Consider the following 11,009-nt stretch of genomic DNA (forward strand, 5'->3'; position numbering starts at 1 on the left):
TTTAAATTAGCAGTAGAGAATGCTAATGTTTGCTATCAACATGTTATTTGCAAGTTTTACAGTACATATTATGTGCTCCTGTGTATTGCCTCTCTGAAAATCAAGCAGCTTGTCAGGAATGTGAGTTAATTGTTTTCAAGCAGACCTGTGCGTTCCCCCCGCCTCCTCCCCCCCCCTTCCCTCCCTCCCTTCCTCCCTCCCCCTTCTCAAGGTTTTTACTTGCAAGATGGGGTCAGGAATAATTGTTTTCAGTCATGTTCCTAAAAAATCAGTATTGGGAGGTGTTTTAAAACTTGGGAAAGCACTCGGAATTATAAGGAAGGAAGATCTTGTTAAATATTGAAATCAGTGTTGGCTGCTAAGTGTCTGGAGAATAGAATCTTGTTGCAATTAATGTTGTTTTTGAGGCCAGAAGAGCAGGACAAAATAAATCCCTACAAGAGATCATTAAATCATTTCAGACAGCTGAGAGAGAGTTAACTGATAACACACAGGTCACAGCAAACTTGTTAGAGTCTGCAAGATGCTTTCCTTATTAACCTGTTTTCTTTGTGGGTATCTGTTTAAGTATGTTGCAATTTTGGTAGGTCTGTGCTATATGGTACGATAAGTTCACAGTCTGTTAAATCATGAGAATCCGTTGACTTAATATGTGCATTTTGTGATAATTCAGAAGATCATGAGTGTGGGAAACTGCAGCGGGTCTGTGGAATCCTTGACAGAAAATATGGGAGTAGAGATCAGCCTTGAAGATATTAAGATTTACCCTTGAGAAGGATGGGAGTAAAGGAGTATCCGGAGAGAGAAGAGATATACCCGTGAGAGACAAGGGGATAGAAGAATAACATGGATGATAGAAAAATTAACCAATGAGATGTTAGTGCTTTAACTTGTAACCAATAGCGAAAGGACACATGAACTGGTAGAATTGTATAAAAATGCACTTGTAGCAATAAATGACACCTATTACTTTCATCTTGAAAGAATTTGGTCCATGTCGTTTGTCCGTCTCAACCGCGACATATGGTGACCCCGACGTGATCCTGCCTGGAGAGGATCTCGCCTAACAAGGTGACAGCGTGAAGCTGTGAACAGCCGAAGAAGAGCTGTGGAGACGGAGCCCGGTACAGCTGATGAGAGCAGCCGTGCAGAGCTGCCGAAGATCTGGATCGACTGAAAAGACACCTCGTTAAGGAGTAGGTGAGCTACCGGGAACGGGGGGCTGAAATTTATCTAAAGAAGAGGGTACTATATTATCCACATAGAAGCTGCTTCTGAAGAAGCACGGTGTTAGCCTCCCGGAACTGACTTTAAGAAAAATGTTACTATGGGGCAAAGCACAAGGTTTAGAGGTTAATCCTGTGACAGCATTTAGTGTGTCACAATGGATGGACTTGGGAGATAAACTGTTTGACAGTGCTACCCAAGGGTCCAAAGAAGCAACTGAACTGTTAACGACATGGCGCTTGTTGTTAGACACTCTGAAAGAGTTAAAACAGCAACAGGCAGAGGCGGCGGAGGGGGATGGTCTCCCTGGCTCTCCTGGGCCAGATTCGGAGAAAAAAGCAAGATTAAGTACTACTCTGATCCCCCCGTTACTAAAGATTCGTCAAAACCGCCCAAGTCCATATTATCTGACACGGATAAGGATCCGCGGCACTTTCTTGGAAAGTTAAAAGGAATAAAGGAGGAGCGTACGTATGTGTGGCCCCGAGATCAGAAAAAAACTATGAAAGACTCGTATACGTATGTGTGGCCCCAAGATTAGATAAAAGCTATGAAAGACTCACATGAAAAAAAAGTGTTGGGTTGTGCATGGTCTCGGGAGGGGCCCTCAGAGCACCGGTCAGAGCACCGCATTCGGCCGACTGCTCCGCTGTCATCGATCACGGCTCGAACCTCTCCTCTACCATCATCAACCGTGGTTCTGCCGTCTGCATCACCGCCATTAATCACAGTTCAACCCTCTGCCCCGCCGCTATCAATCGTGGAAGAAAAAAATGGACATTTTTTTTCCTATCCCCCCTTGCCTGGAGATTTAGGTGGGGAGGACCCCCCGGTGGTGAGCCAGACCGAGCCAAATAACGTAATTCCTCCAGATTTGGGTCCCTCCAACCTGCCCCCACCTCCCACCCGCACTGAATTCCTGAGGGTGAGGGTAGAATTTCAGAGCGTAAACCGAACTTACCAAAAAGCTGGGATTTACCCCCAGTTTCGATTGCAGTTAAACCACGGGACCCTGTGCATTTCTGGAAGAGACACTAGTTGACACACCACAACTACAGGCACCATAACTTTCTGAAATCCTGAGGCAGTCAACAGACCTCGCATATTAAGCTATGATAAAGGTGCCTGAAACCAACAATGCAGCAAAATCATTTGCAACTATTAATCAGGGTCCCAGTGAGAATTACATGCAATTTATTGACCATCTTCAAGAGGCCATCAATAAGCAGGTTGAAAACTTAGAAGCTAAGGAAGCATTGGTGTTGAAATTAGCAGTAGAGAATGCTAATGTTTGCTATCAACATGTTATCTGTAAGTTTTACAGTACATATTATGTGTTTCTGTGTACTGCCTCTCTGAAAATCAAGCAGCTTGTTAGGAATGTGAGTTAATTGTTTTACTAGTTGTTTTTAAGTACACCGTAAAACTCTCTCCCCATTTTTCCCAGTCGTGCTGCAAGCAGCCTGTGTTTTCTACCCCTCCCTCCCCCTTCTCAAGCCTTTACTTGCAAGATGGGGTCAGGAATAATTGTTTTCAGTTGTGTTCCTGAAAAATCAGTATTGGGAGGTGTTTTAAAACTTAGGAAAGCACTCAGAATTATAAGGAAGGAAGATCTTGTTAAATATTGAAATCAGTGTTGGCTGCTGTTTCAGTTAAATGATTGGGAAAAGTGTCCGGAGAATAGAATTTTGTTGCAATTAATGTTGTTTTTAAGGTGAGAAGACCAGGACAAAATAAATCTCTACAAGAGATCATTAGATCATTACAGACAGTTTTACAGCTGGAACGGTTTGAACGTCAACAAGCTGAGAGAGATTTAACTGATAACACACAGGTCACAGCAAACTTGTTAGAGTCTGCAAGATGCTTTCCTCATTAACCTGTTTTCTTTGTGGGTATTGGTTTAAGCATGTTGCAATTTTGGTAGGTCTTTGTTATATGGTACGATAAGTTCACAGTCTGTTAAATCATGAGAATTCATTGACTCAAAATGTGCGTTTTGTGATAATTCAGAAGATCATGAGTAATTTAGTTCTTTACTGAGTGAATGTGATGATAAAATTTTGTGTGTAGTAGCTGTTATTTTTTTCTCTCTAGCATGCTACCTTTATTCCGGCATTCAGACTTGCGCAACTCTGTGACAAGCTGTGTCTCATCTTGCTGTGCTGTATTTGGCTTTTCCGTATGTACATCATGTAAAGAATCCTGGTTTTGGAATAACAGCTGTAGCGCACCAGATGAGACACTAAAAAGAAACCAAATCAAAACAAAACAAAAAAAGGCCTTGCCCAGTCCAGCTCGCTCCGGCTCGGGGGGGGGCCGATGGGCTCCGGCGCCACTGACTTTTTTTGTCAGGGAGACCCAGAGGTACCCCCACCTGGCTGAGCAGTGAGCGGCCCAAAGGTGCAATGCAAAAATTGAGATATTGTCTTAAATTGGTGTAACTGTGATCCATCTGCATATTTGAACTTGGTATATGGTTTTCATATCTGAGCTCAATATTTTAGTTTGCATATTCATATTTGGTACCAAAAGAATCTTGTTTGGGAGATAATTACAAAATGGGAACCGGTTCCACTGCTAAAATTGCTAAAATTCCACCTTGCCTCCCCTTAGGATGCATCCTTACACATTAGAATGATTGCTTATATTGTTAGAAAAGCATTTAAATTGTTAAAATGCTATGATAGCTGTGAATTTGGAAGAAGTTGTATTTAAAAGTTGCTAGAATATTAACTGATTTAGATTTAGGAAAATAGAATAATGGATTGATGTTTATTATACTGGTTTATACTGTTTTTTTGACATCTCTAAATTGTAAAAAGTAAATGGAGCTAAGGACTGTAACTATTGTTGAGCTACTTGAAATTGCAAGTAAAGTGTATTATGGTCGAATGAAATGGGAAAACAAAAGACCAAAACATCCCAGGCCTGTGTGCAGCTCATTGTAACTGAGAAGTTTCCCAGAGCCTCCCACTTCGTTCCAGCCATTATGCCAGCTGCGTGACCTTGGTTATCTCTAAACTGCAGCACGAAGAGAAAGAAAAACAAAAATGGAAAAACCTGGCTGCCCGCTTTTAAAGCAGTGATAGGGGGGTTCTCTCTCCCCCCCACAGCAGCGATGTAATACTGAATGGAGCAGTCCGAGGGTGAAGTTTAAAGGCATCCTTAGCAGACCCATAGTTCTAATGAAACTGGAAAATTAAACCAAAAATTTTTTGATAGACTTATTCTGTGGTAATTAGTTGTAAGAGACTTCTTAATAAATTCACCATGCTAGTTTTTGAGGTCATGGGAGAGAACGGAAGAAAGGCCGTTTTTTGAGACCAATAGCATGTCAAATTTGGAACAAAGTTTTAATACATGAATTCTTATAGTTACCAGAAACTCCTATACCTCTCTTAGGTTAAGATTTGTTAAGTAAATTGTAAGCTCAAATAACGTTTTCTGAGAATTCTGTTTAGTTGCATGGCCTACAAGAAGCTGCTGGGATGGTGCAGATCTGCTTGTGCAAGTGAGAAATCTCCAAGGAAATTTCAAATGCTCTTTTTCCACTAGTATTACCAGCCAATGTTTCGATAAAGCAAATTCTACACTGATAGATCTGAAACAGGACTTCGATCCGGTAAGGGAAAACAATATCCAATAAATATGACAGCCAAAATGGAGTTAGAAACTTTGAGGAATGAATTCATGACAACCTTACGGGCTGACTGCATTCGATTGGACTTGCAGATTTGTCTATAGCTACAACATAGAAACAACCTGTGGCTATTGTGGGACAGTATGATGAGATTGCTAACAGTGATATACTGATTGTTACTCTGATCAAGAAATGCAGGGAATGAATTTAAGTTTCAATAGGCCATGATCCTTTTGTCATATATGTACCATTTGTGAAATTTAATTTTGATTTTTTTATTTGTAATCTATGTCTTTATAAATTGCACTAGCTGGTTTTCTTAACAGCACAGCTTTTGGCATGCCTAAATGTAAATTGCTGCAGAACCTGCAAGTCTTTAACATCAGGTCACAGGCCATACTTGTATTTGGTCTGATCCTACATACTTGCACAGTTTTTGTTGATGGTTCTGGGAAGTCTCATAAAGCTGTACTGGTTTGGTGTGGAGATAACAACTGGCATCATTCTGTACAAATTATTGAAGGTTCAACCCAATTAGCAGAACTTGGCACAGCTTTAAATTACTTAGAGCTTTTTAAGGAGGAACCTCTAAATTTGATTTGTGATTTTGAGTACGTAGTCAAGATCCAACACACGTATCTGATTCTGAACCTTGTTTGTTTGTTTGTTTGTTTGTTTATTTTTCAAAAAAAAAGGGGGGGGGGAAGTAGGGGAAACACCACAAAACCAATTGTCAAAAGCATTGTATGTGATGAAATACTTTGCAAGTATGACCCAAAACCATGCTAAATTAGTTATGGTCAAATCACTAGTCAATGAAAAAGGCCACATCAATTGATAACCTGGGGAAAAGGTTATGTTTGTGTCATTACAGGCCGAGGACTGAAGTGGATTCAACAAAGATTCAACGGATGCAGATGGACAGGAGGGAGATAAGTTGTGAGGACTGTTTCAGATGTAAACCATGGATCCTAATTCAGTGTTACAGATGCTCGCAGACCTGGTGGTCTAGAAGCCTATTAGCAAGCAGGTGGTGTGCCTTCTGTGGAGAATGGCAATTTGAACAAGCAGCAGGAGATCCAAAAGGGTGATATTATGATTAGACAGTCAATGAATAGATAAGGTAAAATTATGAGATATCTCTACCATAGTAATCTAAGTTCAGCAACTGATAAAGTTTTAGAAGGGATATTAAGGTTAAGCTATTGATCTTTTAAATAAGTTAAGATAACTTTTAAGATATTAATTCAATTATTAGTATATACTGATGGTATTAAGTATGTTACCCTATAAACTGCGCAGTTATAAATCTTTTAGGAATTTAAGAGAATATATTGTATTAACTTGTCTGGTTATTTTGAATCTATTAAAATAGCATGTTAATAAGGTTGTCATAGTAGAATTAAGGTTTTAGGAATAGGCAGGTAGTTGTTTGATCTTATTAAGCAAGGTTTAACTGCATTATATGTAATCGTAATTACGTTGTTAATCACGTGTTCTATGTTGCAGTATATTTCAAAAATGATGCACCGTGCGGTTAAAGGGGCCTGACTAATTTAAGAACAGAAAAGGGGAAGTGTGGAGGGATTTTGATAGATAAAGATTTATTGCTGAATTAGTCAGGCTCAAAGGAATCTCAAGGCCGCTTCGAGAAGCTGAGAACAGAATCTGTTGTGAGAAAGAGGGGCGTTCCACAATCACCAGGGTCCTGGCGTGGCGTGAATCATCGGATGTATCATCAGTGAGTCTCCAGTGCATGGACAGCCCATGATACTCATTTAGCGAATCCATGCTTGGAGCGTGGATGCGTGATTAGGATATAGTTGCATATATAAGGAGGCTTGCTTCTGTAATAAATGGCTTTGCATGATTCACATTGAATCGGAATGCTGAGTCCAACAGTCAAGGACAGGCAAGGACAGGCAAGGCAAGGCTAGGCTGCAGGACGTTTTTTGCTTTATAGTTTCTACCACATTCATCTTCAGACGAGGAGGAAAGCCATAAGACCTTATGGATTAGGCCCAAACAAAAACCCCAGCTACCTGAGACACCTAGACTAAGCCTAAAATGCAAAGACTTCTCCATAAGGATGGTTTTTATAGTGTACTTCCACAATCCGCTGGCAGTAGAAAAAAATAAGCTGCAGATCTCCTTAGGCTGATCATGTGGTTTGGTGCAGGGATCATGCATATCATGGGAATATTTCACCATTTCTGCTCTGTTTTTCAGTGCATTACAGCAAAACACCCACCTGATGACATCATTTCAACATAAAGGCAGCAATTTGCAAAATTCAGCTTCTTTGGGGAACTGAGAAATTGCTGAGCTGACACCAAGTCCTGCAGTGTCCCTGTCACCTGCAGAGTCACCGCATCCTCGCCACGGTAGCGGGCATTGTGACAAAGGTTCCGTGTCAGCTGGGGGTGGCAGCCGAGCGCCCCCTAGGGGAGGGGGAGCCTCTCAGTCCCAGGCCTGTCACCGCCTGCTGTCCCTGCTGTCACCAGCCAGGCCTCTGAAAACTGGCCAAACCATCCCCAGACTTGGGTCTAAAGTGGCCCTCCGTCTCCATGAGACAAGTTGGGAAGAAAGATATGGAACTGTGGCAGAATGCAAACCCCCCATTTCTCCCCCTCCCTCCTTCATCATGGAAGGAGTAGGCACATCTCCCTCTCTATTACTTGAGGCTGACAGCTTCCTTTGTTAGCCCCAGAGCACCCTGGCCAGGGCCATTAGGAGAAGAGAGTGCTGAGGCGCAAGTGAGTCGCTGGGCAGCTGCGGCCAGTGTGGGGGATGTTTGGAGGCCTCAGGGGCACCCCACAGTCAGTGTGGGGGTGCAGAGAAGCTTCTAGAATGCCCGCAGTCAGGTCTGATCAGCCAGGATAAAACAGGACTCTCGGCGAGACTTTGCCGGTTGTTGTGGGTCTCTCAGAGCACGAGCTGAGCCACTGCCGCCAGGAGCCACCCCCCCCGCCCCGCTTCCCGGGACTGAGACTCCTCTTGCCGCGCCGCCACGGGTGTGAGTAAAACTTCTCCTCGCAGGATTGTGAGTATATTTATACTTTCCGTGCACATTTGCACGTGTAACTTTCCATGCACATTTGCACATGTAAGTAAGTTAACACTCGCAGGATTGCGAGTGTATTATAAATTGCCTTAAATGGTAGAAGATTTTAAAATTTGCACAAAATAAAAAAAAAAAAAAGGCATTGCTTTGGAGGGTTAAAGAGGCATGTGTATTTGCTGTATACAGCCCATTTTGTTACAGCAGAAGCTTAACCTTTTAACTTAAACCCCCCCATTGCAGTGGTTGCCTTAAGGTGTTTGCTTGTGTGTGTTTGGTGTAAAGTTGTAGCTACACCGGTTCCCCATTGCTGCAGCAGCCGGGGACCCCACGTGGCCTACGGGTGTCTGGGCGCGTGTGATTTAACGTGTGTGTGCACGAGTGCCTGATGGGGAATGCAAAATAAAGCTGCTACTCTTAGGTAAGCCAAACGCTCAGGTGAACTGTGACTGATGTTTGCACTCAATAATTACCTTGGGCAATTGTTGATTGTTGTAATTACTTCAATTCTATTGTATACTGTTATTAATAACTGTTTTGCAGGGGTAAGTCAACACATGCTATATGGTGATCCACAGTGGACATTAAGGCTCACCGGCAGAACTGTCCCCTTTTTACTTTGGAGGCAAGAGGTGACTATAACACCACTCCAGAGTTATGTATATCAGACCATGACTGTAGTCACAGGGTGGGATTGTGATGGAATGCAAACCCCCCTCTCTCCCCCTCCCTCCTTCAGTATGGAAGGAGTAGGCACATGTAAGTAAATTAACCCTCGCAGGATTGCGTGTGTATTATAAATTTAGCCTCGCAGAATTGCGAGTGTACACTTCCCGTACTCACTACAAGTACATGTATCTCTTTAAAAATAACCCCACACCATGTTCAGGCAAGTGTGTATTCGTCTCGGACTCAGGGCGGCTCCAGCAGTTCCCACAGGGTGGGATTGTGATGGAATGCAACCCCCCTCCCCCCCCCTTCAGTTTGGAAGGAGTGGGCGCATCTCCCTCTTTCTCTGCTACTTGAGGCTAACAGCTTCTTTTGTTTGGCCCCAGCTAGGGCCATTATGAGAAGGGAGTGTCAGGGAGCCAGTGTGGAGGCTTCAGGGGCACCCACAGTCAGTGTGGGGCGTGCAGAGAAGCTTCTAGAGTGCCTCCAGTCAGGTCTGATCAGATAAAAAACGGGACTCTCGTCGGTGACTCCGCCCATCGTGCGGGTCCCTCGGAGCACGAGCTTGGCCACTGCCGCCGGGAGCCACGGGCCCCCCGGCTCCCCGGGATGGAGACTCCACTTGCCCTGCCGCCACGGGTGTGAGCAAAACTGCTCGCAGGATTGCGAGTGTATTTATACTTTTCATGCACATTTGCACATGTATTTTCCGTGCACATTTGCACGGGTACTTTAAATTATTTCCTCGCACAATCGCGAGTGTATTTTCCTCCCATGCTTCCACATAAGCATGGGTACTTTAACCCTCGCACAATCGAGAGTGGCCGCTGAGAGCCCCTCGCACATTCGCGAGTGTATTCTCCTCCCGTGCTTCCACATAAGCACGTGTAGGATTCCGTGCACACTTGCACGGGTAAGTAAATTAACCCTCGCAGGATTGCGAGTAAATTTACCCTCGCACGATCGCAAGGTACACTTCCCGTACTCACTACGAGTGCGTGTATCTCTTTAAAATAATCTTGCACCGTGTTTAGGCAAGTGTGCTCCTCCGGGACCCAGGGCCGGCTCCGGCATTGTTTGAGTGAAGCCACGTGCACGCACACTGTGGACCGCCTGTTGTATTAGTTGCTGCCCCTTTAAATTCTTTCCTCAACTGATATCCGAACCTGTATTTAAGTCACCTTTTGGAGTGCTAAAACCCTGTTTCTCATTGGTTTAATAAAAGTTGTTTTGGACTCTGTTGTCCCTTAAATTAACCTCGGGGTGCCTCCGTGTAATATTTCGTGACACTTCCTGCCCCTGCACCCGTTGACGAGTGAGGGAAGAGCTGTCCTGGGGCAGCTCTGGGAGCACCTTTGAGACAGGGCTTGTCCCAGGGAGCAGGGTGAATTCCCAGCCCTCCTCCCCATGCAGCCCCAGCTCTGTGGGTCCCCTCCCCAGCAGTGCTGACCACGAACAGGGTCAGTGGGCTCGTCCCATAACTCTCACTGCGCATCTCTCCAGGCTCCTCTTCAGAGCAGTCCCTGACCCAGCTGCAGCCCTACCCGGGGCACCGAGAGGAGGAGGATGGTCTGGGATCAGCACCAGGTAATGAAGCAGGAAGGGGGTGATCTGCCTGCAGACCAGTGAAGGACAGAGGTGTCACTGGGTGTCACCGTCAGAGATGGGGAGGACCTGGGGGTCTCCTGTGCTGCTGCCAACACCAGCGCCTCCCATCCTCTGCTCTGCAGGGTGGATCTTCTCACTGTCACCAGCTCCCCTCTCTCTTCAGATGTTCCTGTTCTGCCTGGGGGTGACCCGGTGGATGGCTATGATGATGCCAGGGAGGTTTCTCACCCTGGGGAGGACGATGCCCCTGGACAGGGAGCTCAGGAAATGCCCAGGGTGCCAGCGCAGGGAGCAGGACCCAGCGATGCACCCAGAGGTGAGAGGGAAACTCAGCGCTGCTGGTTCCTGAGGTGCGATCCCCACTGCCACCCTGGTTGCTGCTGCACTGAGACCTAAACCTCCTGGGAAGGGGGAACTGCCCCAGGAGTTTCCCATGGAGGGACTGAAGGGTGGGAGAAGGAGCTGAGTGTGGTGAGGAGCAGGGGGAAGGTGATGCACAGACCTCATGGGGTGAGCTGCAATTCCCGCATTGCTGCTTGCAGGGGGCAGCCTGTGCTCCCAGAGAAGTGCCGGGGTCCCTGGAGCTGAAGGAGACACCGCGTCCCTGTCCCCGGGGAGCACGGGCTATGATGACGCTGAAGAGATCTCTCTGGCACATCTGTGACACACAAAGGCTGTGACAGAGCTGGGTGGCACTGGGAACCACGTCCCTTTGCCCATGGGCAGCACAAACAGCCCAGAGTTTCCTCTACTTTCCCCTTTTTTCCACTGTGTATCATATTTGTTCTTATTGAAAGTGTC

Source organism: Streptopelia decaocto, assembly GCF_964273445.1.
Source record: "Streptopelia decaocto genome assembly, chromosome: 21".
In the NCBI taxonomy this organism is placed as follows: Eukaryota; Metazoa; Chordata; class Aves; order Columbiformes; family Columbidae; genus Streptopelia; species Streptopelia decaocto.